Genomic DNA, 14,064 nt, shown 5'->3' with positions numbered 1-14,064 from the left:
TGAAAATTCGAGGACGAATTTTTTTAGGGGGGAAGAATGTCATACCCCAAAATATTTAATTATCCAATTGGACCACGTGTCCAGTTTAGAGTCGTAGAAGTGACGATATTGGAAAGTTTTCCGATAAATAAGTTTTAGTAGGTCGGTTTTAGAAAGATTATTACGGAGAAAATTTATATTATATTTCAATTCTAAAGTTAGAATTGGAATTAAAAGGAAAAAATGGCAAGAAGTTAACGATTTAGCTATGGACTAAATCGTACGATTGAAAAGTTTAAAGGATAAATGATAGTAAACAAAAAGAACAAGGATCAAAGTGACATTTTAACCAAAATATAAAAGGAATGAGATATGAATGAAGAGATAGCAGAGAAGGATCGAGAGAATTGTGAGATTATCGCCGATTACGTCGTTTCGCCGTCGTTTCTCCGTTCGACGTCCGATTCAAGCGATTCAAGCGGCGATTTCTTCAGAATCGAAAGCTCTATCATCTCCAGCCATTAAATTAAGGTAAGAGGTCGGGTTTTGGCATGAAAATGATGGGTTTGTTGGCTGTTTTGGTTAGGATTAAGTTTAGGTTGAAATTTGACGTTTTTGAAGTTATTATGGCGTTTTTGAAGAAACCGAGATATGGGTATTGAGTGTGGGTGTGTGAAGCACGCCGGAATGGTGATAAAACCCCGGAAATCGCATTTCCGGGGCTGTGCACGTGGTGCACGAACGTGTACTAGAAGTACACGAACGTGCACCTAGCAAGGTACACGATCGTGTACCTGAAGTACACGAACGTGCACTTTTCATGGTGCACGAACGTGTACTGGAAATACACGAACGTGCACCAGTGAGGTGCACGAACGTGCACTTGGTTGCACGATCGTGTACCCACCGAAGGGCACGCCCGTGCACCCTGACTCGCCTCCACGCGTATGCAAACTGTAATTGACCTAAGTGTTTGACGTTTTGAGTAATTTGACTCTAATGGACGGTTTTTGGATTTTGAGAATCATTAATCTAGAGATTAGCTCGACGTTTTAGATAATTAATAATAATAGAAACGTCAAGGACGTTAAGTGATTCTCATTTATGAGAAATAGTATTCGCTAAGTCGTTTATATGACTAAAGTTATTGAATACGTAAATAAGTATAAAATGAAACTAAATCCAAAAACCTAAAAGTATTATACGTATAGGAATACGAGATTCACGTCTAACTATTAAACGATTTATCAGACGTGTCAGCGAGTAGTGGAGTCAGTAGAAGCGGACTAGCGAGAGCGTACTATCAGATCGATCATATCATTACTTGGATTGCGGTCACTGTGAGTTGTACTTTTACTTTCATGTATTATATATTAAAATGATTTTATGTAAATATATATACTGTTTTCACGCATCGCATTATATACAATTGATTGAATGTTATATGTTTATTTAATTTCTATATACGAGAACTAGTATGCGATCCGAAGAAACTAGCTACCTATTGGGTGTCAATAGTGTAATAACCTAAATTTTTGAGGTATTACGTATAGTGCCACGAGGCATAATCGTAAAGATTAAGAACGAGAAAATCAGATTAGGATTGGATAATAAGGACTTAGACCGAAGAGGGTCTATTGGAATTATCGTAGGATAATAATTTAAATGGAAAATTATTATGCGATGAATTGGATTTAATCGGGACAAAAATGGAATAAGATAAAATAAGTTGGAAAGCCAGAGTTAATAATATTCACGTCAAGGTCCGTGAAATATTATTAATAAATGATCGTCAAGTTTCGTAAGTGTACGAAATCGTTTTAGAAGAAAGTTTGACGGTTAGTTAAGAATAAGGGTTAAAGTGCAAATTAGCTACTTTAAGGACTAAAGTGGACTTTTAACCACAAACTTTCGGAGGAAGTTGTGTTTTACTCTTTTTTCTCAAGATAAGAAAATAATATTGATAAAGTTGTTATTGATAGTCATTAAAATGAAAATTGGACGAAAAAGTTAGAAAAAGTGCAAGTTAGCTCAAAATGGAAATTTGAGCGTTTTTGGCCAAAATTGCCAAAATAAATTATTGGAAGGAGATATTATAAGATATGATACTAATATTATTTATTTGGAAAATAAATAATAGGGAATTCATCGAGAATCGAATGATTAAAAGATTAGTGGACGAAATTGGACGAAAGAAAAGTTAGAAAGTTAAGCGAAAGGAGGTGGAAACTTCAAGGACTAAAAGAGGTACTTTGCCCACTTAAAATCATCATTCACAAATGAATATTCATTCATTTCAAGCCAAAATTTGCAGCAACAAAGGATCAAATCCGTAACCCTTCTTCTCAATTCTTCTCCAAAATTCAAATGATCACAACTTCTTCGTTTCTCAACGAAATTTAGTGATTCTTGCGGCCACGGAACGAGGAAACAATTATCTACAGCTCTGTGGGTTGAATTTGAGGTAAGGAAATCGAATTTCAGTTAAGGTTTCAGAGTTATATTTCGGATTTTACAAGTTTGATGGTGATGATGCTTGATTAAGTAAGACTTGATGTTTATGCTATGTAGTTGATTAGTTGTAGTGATTATGGATGAAAATTGATTTGATTATGATGAGTGTGAGAGTTGTTCTTGGTTAGGGTTCATGAGCTAATTTAGGGATTTTTATTAATTTGTTTTGTGAGGTGTTTACAAGCTTCCATGGAAGGTTTTTGATAATGAATTTGGGCATGGAACCTTCGGCCAAGAGACAATCATCAAGGTGAGATTTTTGAATTCTGAAATTTGTGAATTGTTGATTGATGTATTGAATGATGGAAATGGCATATAGAGTTGGCAATAAACATGAGCTCTAGGTGGTTGATGAATTGATTGTAAGAAATTGTGTAGTGTTGAGTAAGATTGATTGAAACTTTGAAAGGAGAAAGGGCTAAGGGTTTCGGCCCCTAAGCTATGATGATTATATGAGATTCAAGTATGAATATAGGCATTGATTATGAGTCAATTAGAGCTGAAGTCAAGTTGTGTTTGGTTAGTAAAGAAGATTATAAAAATTGAATGAAAAATGGATTAGTGTTTTGACCTTGATGTGAAGTTCTTGTTCAAGTGAACTTGAACAATGTTATATCTTGGATTTGAGATTGCTATTGATGTACAAGGTCCGAATTGTGTTTATATAGGAACATGATGTCGATAGGTGTGAGTCTTGACGGGTTATAGTTACGAATCAAATGTACGAACTAGATTGACGAATTGCAGAAAACTGTTCTGCATAACAGTCATGTTACGAGGACCATATCTGGAGTTCTATAACTCCAAATCAGGTTCTGTTTGATTGTACAGAAACTTGAATGTGTCCTCTACAATTGTCTAGTTTTAAGCTTTCTCTAATTCTGCCTCTAAGATGGTCAAATTGAGCGGAACATTTTATTGCTCAAGCAGGTCTGCAGTTTTAGGACAGCCTTATGTAAAACACTTCTGAGCTTGTTTTCGACACCTTCGGGTGCAATTCATGGTCTGAGACCTAAACGAAAATTGTAGGCGGCGTTCTAAACTTTAAGAATGTCGATTTCGTTCAGGGGTCAAACTATTTTAGATAAGCGTTTTTAATGACCGAAGTAGGTTGATCGAACTAGTTTTAGATGCGTAATCGTAATTAGATTTGTTATTAATTCGTAGCGTTATCGAATTTGCGTAGACTCGAAGGAGCGACTATCGATAAGGCTCGAGGCAAACGGATCGAGATATTGTCAAGCTTATTTGAAGAATTTGGATAGCAAGTGGTGAGTACACTTTAAATTACTCGCTAATATTCGTAAAGCTACGTATTTTAATACGAAAGCTATATGAATATTTTTATGTTTAAATGTATGTTCTTAAAATGCATATATATGTATGTTTTGAAAATGATGTTTTATCGTATTGTGCTATTTTCATAATAATACAAGTAAATGAAAAGAGTATATATATTTAAACACCGGGGATGGGTAAAGTAATAAAATGTGAATTGAACCAAATATAAATAAGAAAAGTACAGTACATTCCTATATGTACTAATAAATCGAATATCGAATAATATACAAGTATCAGATCAAATATGAATAAGGAAATATAGTACATTCCGATATGTACTATCAAACATAATAAATACCCATACGTGCGTGTGTTATAAATGTATGCTTGTAGATTGTAATGTGCATGCCATGGTCCATAAAGGATCAATACAACAGAACGAAAAATATAAAAACATAAAATGAGAATTGTACTATGGTGCACAAAATAATAAGAACTGAGATACAAGGTTGAACTCGGTAGAATTATCCCGGGACCTGTATCTCATCCATTCTCGATGATAATCCTCGGAACTCATACGAAATAAAAAGTAAGTGTGATACATCGAGAATCAATACGAAACAAGATCGAGACACAATGTGAACAAATACTCCTATTAAATGTCAATAGGAATCATATGAATCGACAGTTAAGTTCAAAAGACCTGCAGGATGCAGAGTCCGAATGCAGACACGAAGGTAACTCGGTTGAACTATCTCGGGACCCGTGTCTAAGGAGTAACTCGGTTGAATTATCTCGGGACTCCTATCGATCGTTTGGGATTGAGAAATGGTACAAGTAACTCGGTTGAATTATCTCGGGACTGTACCATATGGTTATGGGTAACTCGGTTGAACTATCTCGGGACCCAACCATAAGGATCAAGTCACAAGAGAGTTGCCAATGATTTAGTTCGACTTAGAATCATGATGATATAAACTAAGATTTTAGATTCGGTCGAAAACTAATGAAACAAAACGAGAGAAGAAAAATATCAAAACCATAATAAGAAATCGAAGATGTCAAATACGTATAAACTATAAGTTTATGAAATAAACAAAGAGCTATGAAGGAAAGTAAAGAGGGTATGCAATATGATTTTAAAAGAGTATTTTCTATATATAAAATGGGTTTTCAACGGTTTTAACCCTTTATGTGATATTGCGTGTAATTTGGTGAACTCACTCAGTTTTATACTGACCCCGTTGCTCCTCCCATTTTTCAGGGATAGCATGATATTATTTGGAAAGTCAAGCTTCCGAAGTTTTAATTCTCGGAAGTCATTTGCACGAGAAGTGAAAGAAGGTTTTCATTCTAGCAGTCCGCAGTAGTCTAGATGTTTTTGTCTATGTATTTGACTAGCGCATTTTAACTCTAATATTTTTGTAAAATGGGGTCACATGTATTTTGATATAGGAAAAAAATGATTTGATTTGCGAAAAATTTACACAGGTTTTAGGCTTGCTACGGGTTTCGGAGCTACCACTCCCATTCCCTAGCGCCGGTTGCGGCTCGAGAAATCGGGTCGTGACAAAGGTGGTATCAGAGCAAAGGATGGGAGGTTCGGCTGGTGAGCGGGGCTCCCGGGACCGTTCCGATTCTAGGGAACTCTCACTCATGATCTGTGACGAAGTGAGGCTCTCCGCCCTAGAGCGTATGGTAATGCGTGCTCTGATAGGTACATATGGATGTCACCCTATGGGATAGGACGGAGTCCATATCGGTTACGACCGCACCTGAAAAAAAGGTGGTATCAGAGCAATGGTTTAGATTCATAGGCCATTGCCTGTATACGATTGATGTATGTAGTTCCTAGGTATGATGTCACTAGGTTAAGCTAAGAACTACTGCGGATTATAGGAATTTCTAGTCATGTCTTTTGAACGTTATCATCGTTTTCATCGATTTTCCAAAAGTTTTACAAATGCGTCCTCTCCATTATGTGCTATTAGGAGTCGAGTTAGGAATGTGCATGAGCACAATTTATGTTTTGTGTTTACTCGAGTAAGCAATACGCTTTCGAGTATCTATAGTCTGCGAAGAGTTATATACTCTCGAGACTCATATTATATAAGAACGTCGTTATGAATCGCAATGGTTTTGAATTGATTGAATGGTATATGATGGATGAAATATGTATTGCTTTGCAGCGCGATCACTCAGGAGAGTGATATGCTCACAAGTATTTAAGCCTTTGATAATTTATATTATACATGAAATGTATATATTATAATCGATTGTTATGAATAGAAATAGTTCTTATGGTTAAATGCTGCAAAGTTTGCTAAGTCTATGTTGAGCGAAATGCTCGCAAGACATAAGATAGGCGACGTAGCCAAGGAAAATCTAGGAGACGTAGATTTTATTTGAACTCGATCAATATAGATGTATATAGATTGCGAACGATAGTACGATAAATGATAAGAAAGAATAGTTATACAGAGTCTGATGTCAAAGAAACTTACGTAAAACCCGTTTTATTAGAAGAAAAGTATTTGATTTGAATGAGATGTTTTGAAAAGACATAATTGTGCCCGGACACGATTCATAACAACATCGCATTGACACGAATAGAATTGCATCACTATATCCATATTGCATTCATTAATAGGACATGCATCATATACATTGTGTATGTTTGAAAATGAAAAAGAGGAGTGTCATTGCAACTCTTGTGATGAGAGAAGTCATCACACCGACGCACAATTATGACATGATTTGAGAAATGAAAAGTATCGTGGTTTTAAACGGATGAGTTTTCAAACGTAAGTAAGCTCAGACAGGGACTCTGTATATAGAGGCATAGGACAAGACTGATCATCTTGTTAGGCCTATATGAAAATATACGTATGTAACACGACAAGTATATAGAATGACGAGTAGTGTAATGCGAATCGCAATATATTGAGATTTGGATTGCAAATCTCTAAAGCGGTCTTGTATATTAAATACAAAAACAACGACGCTACTTTACAAACATGTAAAGTGATAGCGGCCACGTTTAAACTCGAAGAACGTTTACCTCTAGGATGAGGAAATCAAACATAGAAGTTAGTTACGTCAAGGGATAAGAACCCTACGAACAAACATATGTTGTTCAGAAAGGTCGAATAAAGAGAATTGATTCATAATAGTTATGAATCAAGAAGTAACAAGATGGTTAGGATTGTTAGCATAAGAAGTTACTCGATAAGTATATCGAGATGACCGTATAAACCTAATTGTAAAGTCAACAGTTAGTGAATAACTAATCAGAGTATCGCAGCGGAAGTGTGGAAGGAAGTGAATGATAAGGTTTGAACAAGGATTAGTTAAGTGATATTAGAAGATTATGAAAATTCGAGGACGAATTTTTATAAGGGGGGAAGATTGTAATAACCTAAATTTTTGAGGTATTACGTATAGTGCCACGAGGCATAATCGTAAAGATTAAGAACGAGAAAATCAGATTAGGATTGGATAATAAGGACTTAGACCGAAGAGGGTCTATTGGAATTATCGTAGGATAATAATTTAAATGGAAAATTATTATGCGATGAATTGGATTTAATCGGGACAAAAATGGAATAAGATAAAATAAGTTGGAAAGCCAGAGTTAATAATATTCACGTCAAGGTCCGTGAAATATTATTAATAAATGATCGTCAAGTTTCGTAAGTGTACGAAATCGTTTTAGAAGAAAGTTTGACGGTTAGTTAAGAATAAGGGTTAAAGTGCAAATTAGCCACTTTAAGGACTAAAGTGGACTTTTAACCACAAACTTTCGGAGGAAGTTGTGTTTTACTCTCTTTTCTCAAGATAAGAAAATAATATTGATAAAGTTGTTATTGATAGTCATTAAAATGAAAATTGGACGAAAAAGTGAGAAAAAGTGCAAGTTAGCTCAAAATGGAAATTTGAGCGTTTTTGGCCAAAATTGCCAAAATAAATTATTGGAAGGTGATATTATAAGATATGATACTAATATTATTTATTTGGAAAATAAATAATAGGGAATTCATCGAGAATCGAATGATTAAAAGATTAGTGGACGAAATTGGACGAAAGAAAAGTTAGAAAGTTAAGCGAAAGGAGGTGGAAACTTCAAGGACTAAAAGAGGTACTTTGCCCACTTAATATCATCATTCACAAATGAATATTCATTCATTTCAAGCCAAAATTTGCAGCAACAAAGGATCAAATCCGTAACCCTTCTTCTCAATTCTTCTCCAAAATTCAAATGATCACAACTTCTTCGTTTCTCAACGAAATTTAGCGATTCTTGCGGCCACGGAACGAGGAAACGATTATCTACAGCTCTGTGGGTTGAATTTGAGGTAAGGAAATCGAATTTCAGTTAAGGTTTCAGAGTTATATTTCGGATTTTACAAGTTTGATGGTGATGATGCTTGATTAAGTAAGACTTGATGTTTATGCTATGTAGTTGATTAGTTGTAGTGATTATGGATGAAAATTGATTTGATTATGATGAGTGTGAGAGTTGTTCTTGGTTAGGGTTCATGAGCTAATTTAGGGATTTTTATTAATTTGTTTTGTGAGGTGTTTACAAGCTTCCATGGAAGGTTTTTGATAATGAATTTGGGCATGGAACCTTCGGCCAAGAGACAATCATCAAGGTGAGATTTTTGAATTCTGAAATTTGTGAATTGTTGATTGATGTATTGAATGATGGAAATGGCATATAGAGTTGGCAATAAACATGAGCTCTAGGTGGTTGATGAATTGATTGTAAGAAATTGTGTAGTGTTGAGTAAGATTGATTGAAACTTTGAAAGGATAAAGGGCTAAGGGTTTCGGCCCCTAAGCTATGATGATTATATGAGATTCAAGTATGAATATAGGCATTGATTATGAGTCAATTAGAGCTGAAGTCAAGTTGTGTTTGGTTAGTAAAGAAGATTATAAAAATTGAATGAAAAATGGATTAGTGTTTTGACCTTGATGTGAAGTTCTTGTTCAAGTGAACTTGAACAATGTTATATCTTGGATTTGAGATTGCTATTGATGTACAAGGTCCGAATTGTGTTTATATAGGAACATGATGTTGATAGGTGTGAGTCTTGACGGGTTATAGTTACGAATCAAATGTACGAACTAGATTGACGAATTGCAGAAAACTGTTCTGCATAACAGTCATGTTACGAGGACCATATCTGGAGTTCTATAACTCCAAATCAGGTTCTGTTTGATTGTACAGAAACTTGAATGTGTCCTCTACAATTGTCTAGTTTTAAGCTTTCTCTAATTCTGCCTCTAAGATGGTCAAATTGAGCGGAACATTTTATTGCTCAAGCAGGTCTGCAGTTTTAGGACAGCCTTATGTAAAACACTTCTGAGCTTGTTTTCGACACCTTCGGGTGCAATTCATGGTCTGAGACCTAAACGAAAGTTGTAGGCAGCGTTCTAAACTTTAAGAATGTCGATTTCGTTCAGGGGTCAAACTATTTTAGATAAGCGTTTTTAATGACCGAAGTAGGTTGATCGAACTAGTTTTAGATGCGTAATCGTAATTAGATTTGTTATTAATTCGTAGCGTTATCGAATTTGCGTAGACTCGAAGGAGCGACTATCGATAAGGCTCGAGGCAAACGGATCGAGATATTGTCAAGCTTATTTGAAGAATTTGGATAGCAAGTGGTGAGTACACTTTAAATTACTCGCTAATATTCGTAAAGCTACGTATTTTAATACGAAAGCTATATGAATATTTTTATGTTTAAATGTATGTTCTTAAAATGCATATATATGTATGTTTTGAAAATGATGTTTTATCGTATTGTGCTATTTTCATAATAATACAAGTAAATGAAAAGAGTATATATATTTAAACACCGGGGATGGGTAAAGTAATAAAATGTGAGTTGAACCAAATATAAATAAGAAAAGTACAGTACATTCCTATATGTACTAATAAATCGAATATCAAATAATATACAAGTATCAGATCAAATATGAATAAGGAAATATAGTACATTCCGATATGTACTATCAAACATAATAAATACCCATACGTGCGTGTGTTATAGATGTATGCTTGTAGATTGTAATGTGCATGCCATGGTCCATAAAGGATTAATACAACAGAACGAAAAATATAAAAACGTAAAATGAGAATTGTACTATGGTGCACAAAATAATAATAACTGAGATACAAGGTTGAACTCGGTAGAATTATCCCGGGACCTGTATCTCATCCATTCTCGATGATAATCCTCGGAACTCATACGAAATAAAAAGTAAGTGTGATACATCGAGAATCAATACGAAACAAGATCGAGACACAATGTGAACAAATACTCCTATTAAATGTCAATAGGAATCATATGAATCGACAGTTAAGTTCAAAAGACCTGCAGGATGCAGAGTCCGAGTGCAGACACGAAGGTAACTCGGTTGAACTATCTCGGGACCCGTGTCTAAGGAGTAACTCGGTTGAATTATCTCGGGACTCCTATCGATCGTTTGGGATTGAGAAATGGTACAAGTAACTCGGTTGAATTATCTCGGGACTGTACCATATGGTTATGGGTAACTCGGTTGAACTATCTCGGGACCCAACCATAAAGATCAAGTCACAAGAGACTTGCCAATGATTTAGTTCGACTTAGAATCATGATGATATAAACTAAGATTTAAGATTCGGTCGAAAACTAATGAAACAAAACGAGAGAAGAAAAATATCAAAACCATAATAAGAAATCGAAGATGTCAAATACGTATAAACTATAAGTTTATGAAATAAACAAAGAGCTATGAAGGAAAGTAAAGAGGGTATGCAATATGATTTTAAAAGAGTATTTTCTATATATAAAATGGGTTTTCAACGGTTTTAACCCTTTATGTGATATTGCGTGTAATTTGGTGAACTCACTCAGTTTTATACTGACCCCGTTGCTCCTCCCATTTTTCAGGGATAGCATGATATTATTTGGAAAGTCAAGCTTCCGAAGTTTTAATTCTCGGAAGTCATTTGCACGAGAAGTGAAAGAAGGTTTTCATTCTAGCAGTCCGCAGTAGTCTAGATGTTTTTGTCTATGTATTTGACTAGCGCATTTTAACTCTGATATTTTTGTAAAATGGGGTCACATGTATTTTGATATATGAAAAAAATGATTTGATTTGCGAAAAATTTACACAGGTTTTAGGCTTGCTACGGGTTTCGTAGCTACCACTCCCATTCCCTAGCGCCGGTTGCGGCTCGAGAAATCGGGTCGTGACAAATAGGCTGTGTGATCACCAGTATCGAGTCAGTCTAGTATGGTTGCATTTGAGAAATGACTTGACACATCTGGGAGCTGATGATAATTATGAAATTTACGTGGCTGGGCCACCAGCGAGTTGGATTCGCAATTGATATTTACGATTGGGTATATGATTTGATACGAGTGAGTACTCGGCTACTGTGTAGTCCGGAGTCCCTGTATCTAGTGGCTGGGCCACTAGCGAGTTAGACTCGTGATTGATATTTACGATTGGGTTGAATGATAATGATTATTCGAGAGATGTGTCGCATGCTAGGATATTAGTTTCATACGGATCAAATACATGTTTATATGTTTTATATTAATATTTTCTTGAGATGCGATGCTATGTTTCTATATTAATACTGTTAGTAAATGTCAACTCACTCAGTATTTCCCCAAATAATGATTCCTCACCTTTGATGTCTTTCAGGTGCTTGGCTTGTGTACTTAGCTAGAGGCCAATTTTGAAGTCCATAAGTCATCTGTATATGTTAGTTTCTGACTTCTGTGAATGCTGCAGTTGTGGTCCTGTGTCAACAGAATAGTAGCCTAGACAGCAGTTCATTTTGATTGTATATATTAACTGCTTTCAATTTTTTATATGCTTTTTGATAGGCTAAGTGTTTAGTATATGATCCACGGCCCCAGATGCCGGTGAGATGTTTGAGACACTAACTGATGTATATAGTACCGCGAGGCCAGTTCGTACAGGGTACGGTAACTAGAGCCCGCGAGGTTTTGAAACAGATAGTGTATATGTTTGATTATATGATATATATATATATATATATATATATATATATATATATATATATATATATATATGTGTTGCTTTCGTTGTTTAATGTTAATTGTTTAATGTATTTATTTATTATTTGCGAAAAATTAATAGTGGTTTAAGGCTTACTACGGGTTCCGGAGCTACCACTCCCGTTCCCTAGCGCCGGTTGCGGCTCAATATTTTGGGTCGTGACAGTTTTGATTGCTCATTATTTGACTTTTTCTTATTAATTTGTTACTGTTATCTTGTGTTGCATGTTTAAATTCGATTTCATACTTAATTGGGTTTATTTTTGCCTCCTCAAACTTAATTTTGGTTAACTACTTTATAGTGAGTGATCTAACCATTCAATTAGGTATTGTTTCTACGTAATTATTCCACTAGTTATGTCAATTGGTCCTTTGGGTTGGATAATTGGTGATAGTGAGTGTGCTATTTGTTTTAACTATTGAAAATATTATTTTTGGTTTTCATGATTTACTAAAATTATTAAATTGGTTTGATATTGATTTTTTTTAAACCGGACTTTGATTTTTAAATTACCTATTATTAACATTATTTTAAATCTAAAAATAATATTGGTATTGATTATAATTTAAATTTTTTTAATTATTATATTTTGAAAATGATAATTTATACTATAATCTTTTAAACGAATAATTAATTGAGTAACTATCAATTTTAAATTATTGGCTTGGTGTGCCAATTTGGCTAAATTACGTTTTAGCCTTTAAATTATTTTCTTAAATTATTTTGGTTAAGTAATTAATTTTAGATATTGGTTACTTGAGTATAAAGCTATTGAGTTCCGTTTTGATTATGAATTATTATTTTATCAAAATTATTATTTTCGATATTATAATCTGTGGATTATTTGATAAAATGGTTGGGTCGGGTTAGACATTGGTCATTCGACATGTGAGAAGAAACTGAGCTACGCGTTGACTCAGTTGACTCACTATGTTGGAATTATTTAATTGGATATAATATTTCTATTTATTTTAAATTGGTTTACCCTTCCAGATTATATTTTTAAAGCGGGAACTCAATAAGCTTGACTTGTTGTTGACTTTATGATTATTCGAATATTGTGCTTTACTGTGTTTGACTGTACCTTGATTTAATATTAATTGTGCTAGTCCTATGTGGTGTCTAGTACTCTCTAGAGTTATGGTATGTTTTTAATAAATATTTATATGGTCTAGACTCGTTGCTTCGGAGACGAACCATGAGTAGTTGTTTGCCGGTTTATCACGTGGATTAGCAAGCAGTGAGTTTGTACTTACTATTTACCGCTTTATTAAGTAAATTGTTATTTTAATATTAAATATATATATTGTACGTATATTTCGAACTGTTTTTTTTATATTATGGCTCTTAGTTGGAACATGCTACCTAATGGGCATCATTAGGACTGCGTGCGCACCGGTAATGATCTGGGCAAGGTAATTACAGAAATATGGTAACTCGGTGTGAGCGTAGCTCTCGGGACCAAATAGAGTAACTCGGTGTAGCACAGCTCTCGGGACTCTAGATATGGTAAAGTGTGGTCAGTGGTAACTCGGTGAAGCTTAGCTCTCGGGACCAGATCTATTGGATTACATTGTTTATTTAGAATTGTGGTTTAGGCTTCCAACTATTATTCGTAATATCGTTATTAAAATGTTTTAAACGGTTTTAAAGGTTTTTCACTTAATAAATGTACATAGACCAGACCTATTGGATTACATTGTTTATTTAGAATTGTGGTTTAGGCTTCCTACTATTATTCGTAATATCGTTATTAAAATGTTTTAAACGGTTTTAAAGGCTTTCCACTTGATAAATGTAGATGCATAAACTCATCTCAGTATATCTGACCCCGTTGTTTTCCCAATTTTCCCAGGGTTATGATCTGAGAGAGTCTGGTGATCTCCGCATTTACTTTTCTTCGGAGGTTCCATTTATTTTGATAAACTGTAAAACTGTTTTATTCTTAGACCGCAGTAGTAACTAGACGTCTTTATTATTATTATAATGTTTGTCGAATTGGTTCGACTGGTTATATTGCTTTGCCATGTTATATTACTTATATTGCTTTATGATGAATCTATTTTAGACTCGGAATTGGATAAGCATGTTATATTAACTGTTGAATATTATAACTGCTAGATTTAGGCTGAAGTCTTGGTTGCCCCCGAGCATTGGATTTCTGCAGGTTTATGTGTTTATATGTAAATTGAAAGG

At 34.6% G+C, this 14,064-nt stretch overlaps 2 long non-coding RNA genes across 2 annotated transcripts; both read left to right on the top strand.

The window, feature by feature from the left end:
• Positions 1-2,287: 2,287 nt before the first annotated feature.
• Positions 2,288-5,172, top strand: LOC126655832 (uncharacterized). Its single transcript, XR_007633101.2, has 4 exons — positions 2,288-2,443; positions 2,667-2,743; positions 3,680-3,764; positions 5,039-5,172. It is a non-coding gene; the product is annotated as an uncharacterized LOC126655832 (long non-coding RNA).
• Positions 5,173-7,656: 2,484 nt separating this feature from the next.
• Positions 7,657-10,942, top strand: LOC130014606 (uncharacterized). Its single transcript, XR_007633102.2, has 4 exons — positions 7,657-8,129; positions 8,353-8,429; positions 9,366-9,450; positions 10,725-10,942. It is a non-coding gene; the product is annotated as an uncharacterized LOC130014606 (long non-coding RNA).
• The last annotated feature ends 3,122 nt before the right edge of the window (positions 10,943-14,064 follow it).

The sequence above is a fragment of the Mercurialis annua genome, linkage group LG7 (assembly GCF_937616625.2).
Source record: "Mercurialis annua linkage group LG7, ddMerAnnu1.2, whole genome shotgun sequence".
NCBI lineage: Eukaryota > Viridiplantae > Streptophyta > Magnoliopsida > Malpighiales > Euphorbiaceae > Mercurialis > Mercurialis annua.
Note: the sequence above shows the minus strand (reverse complement) of the source record. Positions and strands in the feature narration are given on the sequence as shown.